The sequence below is a fragment of the Convolutriloba macropyga genome, chromosome 11 (genome assembly GCF_964194025.1).
Source record: "Convolutriloba macropyga chromosome 11, txConMacr16.3, whole genome shotgun sequence".
NCBI classification, from domain to species: Eukaryota; Metazoa; Xenacoelomorpha; order Acoela; family Convolutidae; genus Convolutriloba; species Convolutriloba macropyga.
Genome location: NC_134478.1, coordinates 18,094,308 through 18,107,525, shown reverse-complemented (window position 1 = coordinate 18,107,525; position 13,218 = coordinate 18,094,308).

Below are 13,218 nucleotides of genomic sequence, written 5' to 3'. Positions count from 1 at the left end.
AAATTATTGTGATACTGTGTCATTTTTACCCCCAACTTCATTCAACATACTGTCTTCGAGTGAGAGACGATCATACAGTTGGGTGTCAAAATATCTCTATGGTTTGAATTGGGAGAGTGGAGATTATCCATATTGTTATTTGCAACAAATTTTTGATAGCATAGCACTTCGATTTCCCTTGGCAACTTTTTATGCGAAGGGAACAGAAAAAACAGAAACTATTCAGAAACTTCTCAAAAAGGACGTTATCAATTTAGAGATTTTATTATGTCCAAAAATTGAAAATTTGAAAATTTTTCACGAGACACCAATTTGTACTTTACATGTTTTGAGCTGTCCTAAGCGGCAAAGAAATCAACACTGTGCAAGAAAAAAAGCTACACTTTTTTACCTGTGGCTAACGAATGAATCGACGGTCCGAGAAAGCAGCATCGTCTCTACTTCAAGTGAACTTGTCCCCAAATTTAGTGGTTTACAGTTGTATAGCGGATGAAAATCAATTAACAGCTACACTTGTCAAAGAGGAAAAAGTTGACAGTCGTGGTCAAATTGTACTGAGGAAACAGCAAATTGTCTGTACTGGAGCTGAAATAGAAGCCTTCAAGAAATACCTTTCACTTTTGGAGTACTTTCAATTGTACCATGTCTTTGGAAGAGAAAATGCGAAAGCTGAAACTAACCCCTTTACCTATGCCCAAGCGTGCAGAACCAGTTCTGACGTCACTGAACGATAAGAGCCTTGCAGCTGAAATAAGACGAAGAATTGAAAAGAACAACGTACAGTCAATTGTTTTCAGAGAAAAAACTGACAGAGTAAATGCGAACTACACCATTACTTTTATCAATGATAATCAAAACTCACAATTTGTATCTTATGAAATTTATATAATGAAATAACCAAATTTACCTCTTTTTTTAAAAAAAAACTTATTTTGAAATGAGTAAAGCAGAGGATCAGTTAGATACAGGCGGGGCAATAACTGACTTAGTGTTTGATGATAATCACCATGAAAGACGATCATGGAGGTTTTGTAATTCAAGGATACCACGATCAGAAGTTGTTTATTTTACACAAGTTTTTATTATAATTTTTCTCATAATAGTTTCTCTGGTAAAACTTGTGTTTTTCCAGCTTGAATGTGAAGAGTCTACATTTTGGTTTTCTCTTTTTCGTGTACAGTTGGATACGCTCTTCCCAACCCAAAATTATGAACAAAATCATTTCAACAACTGACCGGCTGTTTATGGCCGTTTGCGGTCCGTCATGTTGTGGAAAAACAGAGCTTATTTTCAGAATGTTACCCGAAAACACATTTTCTCCAAAGTTCCTCTCAATTTTTTATTTCTACCAACATGAACAACCCAAATTTTATGTCACTAGAGGCAAAACTAAACATACAGTTTACCAAATTTTCAAGCTTCGATGTTGGTGTTTGACGATTCATGTGAAGAGATTTTTAATGACAAAGAGTTTTCGAAATTGGCTACAGCAGGACGTCACAAAAACATTAGTGTAATTTACGTAAAACACAATTTATTTCAACAAAGTAAGTGGTCACGAACTATTGATCTTAATACAACACACATCATTTTATTTAAATCACCCCGTGACATTCAACAGATTGGTTTAATTAGTCGACAGCTTAATAACACGCAATTTTTGAAAGATAGCTACGAGCTAGCAACCAAACAACCCTTTGGTCATTTACTGATCAATCTGGATCCAAAAACATCGGACGTTTTACGTTACTGCTCCAATATTGTTCCACCAGGACCATCCGTTTTTTACCTTCCCCCAGCTAAAGCTGTTAAAACCAATTTGAGTAATGAGAGAGAAAGAGCTTTGTATGCTGCGGCGAATGTTAGAGACATCGGACATAAAGTCAAAAGAACTAATCAAGTCGGCACCAAATAGTTTTATTAACTTTCTTTGCGAGTGTTTGCTTAATGTTGTCAACGATAACGTTCCCGTCAAGAAAACATTAATACAAGGTCATAAAAATTCATTTAAAAAACTTTTATCTAAACAAACAAGTTTAAAAAATAAAAGGCAGATTTTTGCTAAAAACACGGTTCTTTTGAAAGGTATTGCTCTCTCGTGTTACCTTCATCTGAGGAAGTGATAGTGTATACTGAAGAATTTATCTTAATTCCCAAAAGAATGTTCATGTCAACACAGCCGGCAAAAAGTGAAATTTTTGACAAGCCTGTCTACAAACAGAAAGCCACGCAATTGTCTCTCATTCAAAGAAACATGTTACAAAATCCGGAAAAAAGTGAAAAAGAGGATGGAGTAGTCCAGACAGAACCCAGCATAAATGTTGAAACAGATCATGAGGAAAAAGAGGAGCCGATGAGTGATGACAGTGAAATTGAACCTATTGTCAAAAAAAGTACAACTACAACGTTTCAGTCAATAATGAGAGATTTGGGAGTGATGGAGAAAAATAAAATCGGAAGAGCAGAAATCATTCTCAACAAGATATCAGAATCCCCGACAATATCCATTGAAGATCCAGGTGGTATCATTCATATTGATAACCAACCACTTGGCTTAAAAGCGTCAACTTTTTTGTATAACACACAGCAGTCAACAAAGAAAATTGACTTTCAAAAATATTTTCGAGCATTATTAGCTCTCGATCTTCCATCTCATTTAGTTTCGAATACCTATGCCAAACAGATCTTGGAAGCGTCCGAAAGTGAAGAAGAAATTTTTGCAAGCCGACGAGGACAATCAGGAAGCGGTTATCAAGTTACCAACCAAAGAAAAACGGGGACAAGAAAAAAGACCGCAGAAGGAGAGACCAAACAGCAAAAATGGTCTTACTTCTTCTGAGAAAAAAACGTTGGACCAACTGTATTTGAAGGGACCTGCATCGTTTGTAAACCCAAAGCGATTAAAAACCCAAAGCAAATTATCATTTGGTAAAGTTAAGACATACTTGGAAACCAAGTCATCTTTTACAAAATATCGCCCAATTCGTTTACGATTTCCCAGACTTAAAGTAATAGTAAAAGACATAAATGAAATTTGGTCCGTTGACTTGGCTTTTGTGGATAAACTAGCAAAATACAACAGAAATGTTAAATATTTATTGGTTGCGGTCGACTGTCTTTCCAGATACCTTCGTGTGGAGCCCTTAAAAACAAAGTATGCAACGGAAACTGCCTCGGCCTTTAAAAAAATGATAAAAAACAAGCAACCACAAAAAGTGTGGGTTGATGATGGTACAGAGTTTCTTGGAGCCTTCAAAACCTTATGCAACAAACGATGAATTCATTTATACAGCACTTTTAGTGAAAAAAAGTCTGCATTCGCAGAGCGGAACATTCGGTCACTAAAAAACATTATCTACAAGTACCTTGAAGAAAAGTGGACATACTCCTACATAGATAAACTGGATCAATTTGTGAAAACAATTAATTCACGAGTCAACCGAGTAACCAAACTTGCTCCAAATAAAGTCACTAAAAAGGATGTTCCACGACTTGTCTCGTTGAGCGCTCAAACAATCAAGTTTCAGAGACCCAAATTTTACGTTGGAGATTTTGTTAGAATTGTCAAAAAAGACGAAGCCTTCAGGAAAGGGTATAAACAATCTTTCACCGACGAAGTTTTTGTAGTAGAAAGCTTAGCAACCTTCAATCCGCCAACGTATTCACTTATTGATGCAAACGGTGAAAAATTGATGGTAAATTTGATCAACCAGAGTTACAGCTTGTTCGTGTAGAGAAAAATGAGTGAAAACCGTTTCACCGATGAATTCACTGTGCATGTTATTTCATCTGCTTCAATGGAAATTTTTGACTCTAACACCCTCAGTTCATTTCGAAACTTTTTCAATGATGAAATTCAACTCGCTGGTGACTGGAGAGCAGCTCTCAGCGAGATCATTTTCCCCACAAAAATTGAGCATATTGTAAATGGAGACATGGTAGTATATAGCTTAAAAGGGTACGAAGACAGCCAGAAAAGGGCTACCGAAGCCAATGTGATCTCTCGTCCGTATAACGGTGAAAAATTGTCTATCATGACAGAAACTTATAGTTCAGTTGTTGACATACTAACTACTATCAAACGAACTGTTGGACTACCAAACTTTTCATTCAGAGAGATCAAGAAAACTGGAAAGTTTGAAATTTTGATGGGTAAAAATGAAGGAATTACTTTTCCCAGTAAAGAAATTCCCAGCATTATTGGTTTTTTGGGCATTCCAGATGGCAGTGGAGTACACATCGGGTACAAAATGAAAAGCGCAACATCAAACAGACTAATGAAAAGCGATGAAACGGCAGCATACTATGGAGATTTTCCCGTTGATCTTTGCTCGGGAAAGCACTTAATTTTTATATATACGAATATTATTGAGTACCAGTACGTCGGTGATACAAAAGCCCCCTTGCTTCGAGTCATTGATTCAAAACAGCGTCTGAAAAACGGTAGTGTCTGCGAGCTTGAACCAACTCATCGAATTGTTTTTTCCAATTTAGATTACAAAAAACTCTTATCAAACACCATACAATCAATATCGATTGAGCTTCGCACAGAAACGGGAGAATTGGTTCCCTTTTCGGGAACCGGTAAAGTCATTTTAACTCTTCAGTTCAAAAAAATTTCCAATTAGCATGGACTCTTACTACGCTAAACAAGCAACATCCTTACCACATTTCTCTGGCCACTACCGGCAAAGAGGCAGTGGTTTTGGTGCATTAGCTGCGGGAATTGGGCGTGTCGCTTTGCCCCTAGCTCGACGTTTCATTCTTCCTACTGCAAAACGTATTGGAAAAGAACTTTTAAAGCAAAGTGTTCCAGAGCTGCTAGACGTTGTCAGCAGTAAAAAATCACCCAAACAAGCACTCAAAAATACAATAAGCAACACTGTTAAAAAACAAACAAGGGGAGCAAGATTTCGGCAACAAAGAAAAACGATTAGGAGTCGCTCAAAAAAATCACCAAAAAAAACATTAACCAAACAAAAGTTGGTCATTTCAAAACAAAAATTTCCAAAAAGAATTCGGTCTGATTTCTTTTCTAAAGTTAAATATGATCGCTAACCTGTTACCAAACGAAGCAACCCATAGCTCTTTGGATCTGTTTGAGAAGCCGGCGCTCTTGGTGACTTTCGATGGAAGTTTTTGTCAAAAATTGGGACCTGTTTATAGTCCTGATGGACCCATGTTAGAGTTCGAGGTAACTGGTGACCGTAACAACTTTATTGATTTACACAAAATTTTTTTGGAAGTCAAATGCAAAATTGTTCAGTCTTCGGGAGCTGATCTCAAATATGACGGGGAAGCTACTGCTGACACTGCTAAAACCGATGCTCCATACTTTGTAGCAATAATGTGCTACATTCACTTTTCTCTGACTGCACAGTGTCAGCCAACGGGTTGAAAATCTCTAACGCAAATGGAAATTACTTACACAAGAGTTTTATAGAAATTGAGTTCTCACATAACAAAGACGCAAAGAACACTTGGTTGGCATGTCAAGGCTATTCTTACGAAGAAGATCCATCTGCAATAAAAGCAGGTGAAATTGCTCGAAGAAAAAACTCAGTCATAGAGTCAGCAGAATGCACTTTTTATGGTAAAGTAGCGGTAGACTTTTTCACATTTGATAAACATCTGCTCAGTGGTGTAACTCTTCGTATTGCATTCAGAAGATCTGTTGATGATTTTGTCATCATTTCGGATCATGCTGCAAAACATTACAAGGTGAAAATTGTTGAAGCTAATTTGTACGTTCGCAAGATGACATTGAATGACGAGGTCGTGTCTGCCATTGAAAAAACCTTGCCTACTAGCCCTGCTGCCTATCCCTACTTTGAAACTTTGACAAAGACGTTTTGGCTTCAACTGGTCTGCATAGTTGGAAGCAAGAGGACATTTTTGCACGAGAGCCAATCCGAAGACTAGCAATTTGTCTCAATACGAACAAAGCTTTTTTGGGCAACAATATGCAAAATCCTTTTTTTATCAAAAATTTGACTTGGGACAGATATATATTTATCGCAACGGGTTACCAGTGGCTGATAGCCCAATATCTACAAATGATAACAAACGCCTTTATTTTAATACAATATCCGATTTAGCCTATATTGATAATGGGCATGGAATAAGTCTGTCAGACTATCCCAACCATTTTATAATGGTATTTGATCTGACTAGCACCCAACAAGCTTCTCATGATTTTATACACCCGGAGCTAACAAACTGTTCCATATCTATCGAATTGAAGTTTTCAGCAGCGTTACCGACCAACATTGAAAGTTTTATTATTGGAGAAAAAGCTAATACAATTTTTGTTGATACTGCGCGACGAGTGTCAAAAAATCATATTCTAACAAACTGATGATGGACGAAGATGATATTAATCGTTTAATTCAGAGATGTCAAAAACTAAAGCACAAATTTCGAGGTGTATTTGCAGCAGACAATTTTCCTTCAAAATTGAAATCAAACACTTTTTTAATAGCAAACGCGTCAAAATCTCAAAGTCCTGGCACGCACTGGCTCCTCATTTGTAAAAAGAACGACCATCTTCTGTTTGCTGATCCCCTTGGACGATCCTTGTCTTCTTACAAGAATATCTATCAACGAATTGCAAAAAACAATGTACAGTTTCACCAATTACTTGAAAACCAACCAATTCAAGGTCAAAACTCAGAATTGTGTGGACTCTTTTGTATTTTTATTGCTCCTTTAATTTTTGACGATAGACAAATTGTAAATTGTAGTGATTTTCAATTGATTCGCTTTGCTCTTCACATGATGCTCTAACAAAACTAATATTGTGCAATAAATTTTTTTTTAAAACTGAATTTTTTCTTCATATACAAGACGAACAAATAGTAAATCAGAATCAATGTTTAGTTTTCCAAAACCACTCATAAATATATCCATAATCTGACAAAAAGAACCAGAATGAGGACCACTCAAAATTGATTCCACTCTTTTTAAAGTTTCACTACTAAATTGATCAGTTTGAGTTTTCGAAGAAATTGTAGAACATACAAAATTGTGAATTGTTTTCTGTGGTACAATTGATGTAGATCTCGCCAATGTTTTTGAGATTCCGCTAGTGACCGCTGTAGATTTTGATAGTTTGGTTGCCGCTGTTGCCAAGGGTGGAAGTCGCTTGCGTACATTTGCTGTATCCATTTTCTCTCCAGATTTGTTATTAAAGTCAACGGCAAGCTGTAATTTTGAAAATGTATCTCCTTTAAATTCCAGACTCGTTGAGGTTGAAAATAAGTGTCTGAAGGTAGTGAAGAGACAGAGAACTGCAAAAATTTTGATTGGCTTCATGGTCTCAACATCGACTGCACTCTCAATCAGAACGTGAAAATGGTTAGTTGGTAACTGACAAAATTCAGACTCAAAATGAGGACACACAGCATAGTTATTCGAAGCTGTTAAGTTTGGCTTTTCATCAGCAATTAAAAACTTGAACTGCTTTTGAAATTGTTTGAAATAGTTGGTAGAGCGCTCGAACATTGCTTCCACCATCTCTACTACACTGATCAAATTTCTGCTTCTTTGCTGGGGGTGGTTTTGAATCTTGCGTTGCAGCAGCTTCACGTATTTTTTCTGCTTTTTTGACTAAAATTCCAAACTCTTCTAGAGTTAGAGAAATTCTCTGTTCAAACTCGTAATCCTCGGCCGCTTTCTTGAACAACTTTAGAAACACATATGTTCCGGTTCTTTCGTAAGTTTTTAAAGTTGCCCTGACCAAACGCTTTTCAGTTTGGGAAATGTCGAAATAGCAATCTCCAAACTGTGTGTCTTTTGGGGAAGTAAAAGGCACGGTAGGCAACTTGTTTTATCACTTGCTCTTAATGTAAATAAATACGAAGTTAGGAGGCGCGGCAAGTTGGGATCAAACCAGTGTCGTCATATTTTTAATTAAATCCAAGTGATTGGTAAATACAATCTCAAGTACGCCCCACGGCGTACTTGAGACTGTTCATTTTAGACTTTTATACGTTTGTGACCTTAGATAATAGTTAATTAAAACCATACCTTTATAAACCACCAGAACCTACTTGCGAACAGAGATAACAAGTACATGTGTTTTGTATATAAAGCAATAAATTTATCAGCACAACCCCACACTTCTGTGTTGGAGAGAGTTAAACATTAAAAGTGTAGGGATCCATGTATATTACAAGTTGATTTAGAACAGATATGACCCTAGATAAAATAGTGTAGAGACCACACAAAATTTACATAAAACCAAAACAAAACAGATGTGACCCCAAATTCCTCTGTAAAGGAACCACCGTGCGGCTAACCACATGCTATAAACAAAGAGCTGTATTATGCAAGTAGGCGTGTCCATGCTCCAATCTTTTGTTTCGTCTTAGATAAGGTGAACCTTGTGAAACACATGTTGGGAAAGAATTTTGTACTTGTGTTTATTTTTAGATAATAGTTAATTGAGACCATACCTCTATAAACCACCAGAACCTACTTGCGAACAAAGATAACAAGTACATGTGTTTTGTATATAAAGCAATAAATTTATCAGCACAACCCACACTTCTGTGTGGGAGATAGTTAACCATTAATAGTGTAGGCACCCATGTATTTTACATACAAGTTGCTTTAGAACAGATGTGACCCTAGATAGTATAGTGCAGAGACCACACACAATTTACATAAAACCAATACAAAACAGATGTGACCCCAAATTCCTCTGTAAAGGAACAACAGTGTGGCTAACCACATGTTATATACAAAATATTAGGCAACTAGGTGTGATTATGCTCCAATCATTTGTTTGGTCTTAGATAAGGCGAACCTTGCGAAACACATGTTGGGAAAGAATTTTGTACTTGTGTTCATTTCTTTCTTTTGCTCTTACTTAACAGTTAACTATTGAATCGAACTTGAACTCGAAAACAATGTCCGAGAAAATTCTTTCGGAGTCTGCTATCTCTTTTGAGAGAACTCTTGTTTACCAAACCGTGTTTGAAAATTTTGTCGTTCTGATACAACAGAAAAGAAAAAACGATTTGTGGTACACCTACCAGCACTCTTTGATACCGAAGCTCTTTATTAACGCTATTGCTGCCCTACCGGAAAAAGACGGAGCCGGCTGAATCCAGTATCATTACTTCTGGAGGACACTTACCACCAAAAACTATACCACAAATGCATTCAAATGAAGAAACTTTGCCGGAGGAAGTGAGACGTATCTTGTACAGATACGAATGCGATTGTGTGCCCTTATTCGAGAATCAACTCGGTACATATCCAGCCTACGAAAATTTGGGTGATATGTGGGTGTCAAATCATCACCATCCTCACCGGACAGTCAGCCACCGAGTGTTTCAGTCAGTGTTCCAACAACTCCTGCTGTGGATCCAAGCCCAACTTTTACTCCAACCCCAAGTCCGTCACTCTTTGAGGATTTCCAGAGGAAGAACAAGATCTCTGACAATTTTGCAAGTCAGTTTGATGTCAACATTTTATCTGGTTCAAACTTTCAGACACCACAGCCCCAAACAAATTCAGCCGATGTCAAGACACCCAATTGCTCGGAAACTCCAGTAGTATGCGCAGCACCAAAAAAACGAAGACAAGAAGACTCTTTAATGGACTTTTTTGACCTCTAACAACTTATTTAATATTGAATTGTTTTTCCTTTGCACTTTGGTGTGTTGTGTTGCTATCTTTTGTGAATAGCTCGCTAATTGACACTCTTCTTTTAATGTTTTTACATAGCTAGCAGACTTTAGAATCAGATTTTTACAAAAATGGACATGTTCAAACATGTTCACAAAAATAGTATCGTTTAGTTAGACAAAGTTGGGAGAAAATTTCCAAAATGGATATGTTCAAACGTGTTCGAATATATAGCAGGAAGCAAACAAGCTTCTGATTGGTTGAAAGAAAATTTAATGAGAAAGCTATTGAAATGTAAAATTAGGTTTGAACAAAAGCTTCAAAAAATGCATAAAGTCCTTATCAAACAAAAACTTCATTTAGCAAATCGTTCTTCGTATGCTGATATAATATCAGCGCTCCTGTTGGGTATTCCTTCAGGTGTTAGTTAAACTAGTAAAACATCATTTTTTCAGCAAAAAGGAGGAAAAAAAAGAAAGGATTTTTTTTTAAAAAAGAGATTTTTCCGGTTTTTTTGCTTAATAAATTTTTTTCGACGGAACAAAAACTCAAAACCTGAACGCCATCACCCACTGTTTTTTGTGGGCTACCGATATGAATAAAATAATTGACCACATTTCTTCTAAAAAAGTTGAAAAAAAAACGAAAAAAAAATTTTTTTGTTTTTCATGGTGACCTCTGACCCCAAAAAAGTCGGCTCCAACAGATAGTTGGGATGAAACTGACTATTGGGTTGACACTATCAGACACTGTACTACAAAAAAGCTCATAACGCTCGTCAAAACAAACTCAATCCTTCATGAGATAATTAACCATTAATTAACAGCTAATTAGCAACTAATTAGTCTAATCAGTAATTAACAAAAAAAAATTCCCCTTTTTTGAAACGGATTTGTAATCAGTGGTACATGCTTGTCACTTTTGGTCATAAGGGTCAGTGTCGAAAAACGGCTCCTTCACCGATTTTCAAAACATCTGGACATTAACGTCTCATTAACATCTGGCATTAATTAGCAATTGAAGTACCCGAAAAAATAATGATACACCAGGTTTTTTCTAAAAAACCGATTTTTTGGGGGCTGGAGACAAAATCATCTCATAACAGCTGTCGTCGAAAAATGCTTGCAACAGGGGGCTTGTCATTGGCTGTCATGTGATGACATGGATTGATCATGATTGACAGAAAATCTAACTTTTTTCCTGATAAAGATGAGGGATTTTTTGTTGTCGGTTCCTACGTTTTAGTGCCCGGGGAGCATTTTTGGTTATGATGACCAACATCGTCAGACGCACCCATCGGCATCTACAGTAAAAAAAATTACAAAAATCGCTTTTTTTGCAGCATTAAGCGAAAAAAATTGAACATTTCATTTGCTTTTAGTAGATTTTTTAGCTGTTCAAACACCGTGACAGTAATAAAACTATGCATGATAACCGTCCAAAGCATCCCTTGTACTTAAAATTTAACAAAGTGTACAAAAAAGCGATGTTTTTGCAATTTTATTCAAAAATTCTATGGAAATCAAATCAAAACTTTCATTTTATGTAGGCTACTGGAGTGTAATATTACATCTAACGGATTCAAACACAAATGTTTCCTCTACCCTTATGTCAGTGGAGCATATTATCTATGAAAATGAAGAAAAAAGATTAAAATATTTAATTGAAAGATCATTAAAAATTCATAAAAGTTTACTTTGACTAAACCTAAAAGTTAGCAAATCAAAAAAATTGCAATTGATATGCTTTCTTACATCACATATAACTAATAACTAAAAGGAACTACCCCTGGTTTTAGAAAAACTTTTTATATATTGTACTAATAATTCGAAAATAACAAACAAGTTTTATCAGTGTTGTTCAGTGAGAAACGTAAAGTCAAGCGCTACTCTACGTTCAACGCAACATGATATGTTCATAGTAGTTGACTAAAGCGGGGACGCGCTCTTATTATCCAATCAAATTCGAAAATTTTGAAAGTTTGAATTGCGCGCGTCTTATATGAACCTCGTGTGGAATAGAAATAAATTCGCCATTTGAAGTTGAGTTACATGTTTACGAAAGTTGTCATTATCTCTGTTATTTTTTGAATCTTGAATTTTTCAACTATAGTTTTCAATTGCAAATATTGTTCGGCAACTTTTGCAAACAGAGGAAATCAATCTCGCCATGAGCATCGCTACCATCCCGACGAAGTAGGTTTACCAGTCTTTACCTGTTGTATTTGTACATTCACTTGTAGTAAACTTTCTGAACTGGAACAACACATGAGGACTTGTCATCAAAAATTTACAAATTGTTGTCGGTCCTGCTATATGGGCTTTAACGACACCAGATTATTTGCTCAGCATATGAGTTCTTTGCATTCTTTACCTGTCTTTGGCGATCAATTCCAACCAACTCAAGCGCCGGCCGAAACTGCCTTTAATGGTACCCTTCAGAGCTACCATCTGCCGCCATCACCAACCCAAGCCAACACAGACCTTGCTCAGTTCATGCTCCAGCATAAACCACAAATCGATTCGGTTATAGAACAAAAACTCTCACAAGGATCACAAAAAGTTCAATTTAGTGCTCATCTTCAACTCCGAAAGCCGAGTCAAAACGAAGATCAGGAAGATGAGCTTATTGAAATTTATGCAAATTCGCTCATGACACCGGTGTATAGTCAGGGACTTAGCAGTGAGACCTTCTGGACTATGGTCGAGAAGATGATGATAGTGCTTACGACATTTGCGTCTAATGGTAGTGGTTGGGTGCTTGAGAAAGTTATCAAAATAATTGTGAACTTTGCCCGTTACCGACCTATAACTGGCTCGTCTTACATTGCGTTACCATCAAAGTTACAAAATTTCCGCGGTTTACTTAATATTCGTAACCATGAGGACGCAAATTGCTTCCTTTACTGCTATATTGCTGCATATCATATGCATAACAATATTAGCTTAGATCGACCAGGAAGGAACTACAACACAGACAAAACTTCACCCGAAACGTACAAGCAAGCCAACCTTCATCAACCAACTGGACACTTCGATATGCCCATGGGGCTAGAAGACATCAATCAGTTCGAAAATCTAAATGAAGTTCGAATCAACGTTTTTGGTTATGATGGTAGAGACTTATTTCCACTCAGAGTGTCAAAGTTTGTCTCAAACTTCACAATGGATATTTTGCTTTTATACGAAGCAGACTGTTACCATTATGTGTTGATTACCAACTTGGTTAAGGTAGTTTGTCAACTCCGAAATACCAAATTTCGCTTTGCGTTTCATATTTGCCGGAATTGTTTCTGGTTGTGTGAAGAAGCCCTTGCAAAGCTTACCGCACATATGGAAACCTGCTGTGAAAATGCGCCGGCTGTTGTTCGATTACCAGCTCCGGGAAAAAATTTATATAAATTCAAAAACTTGGCCGCTACCTGGTTTGTTCCATTAGTCATTTACTTTGACTTCGAATCCTTCTTGTATCCAGTAGCAGGATGCACGCCCCACGGGAACAACTCATACACCAGAGTTATTGAAAAACACGAGCCCTGTGGGTTTTCACTTGCGGTAATTGATCACTACTCAACAAAACCCA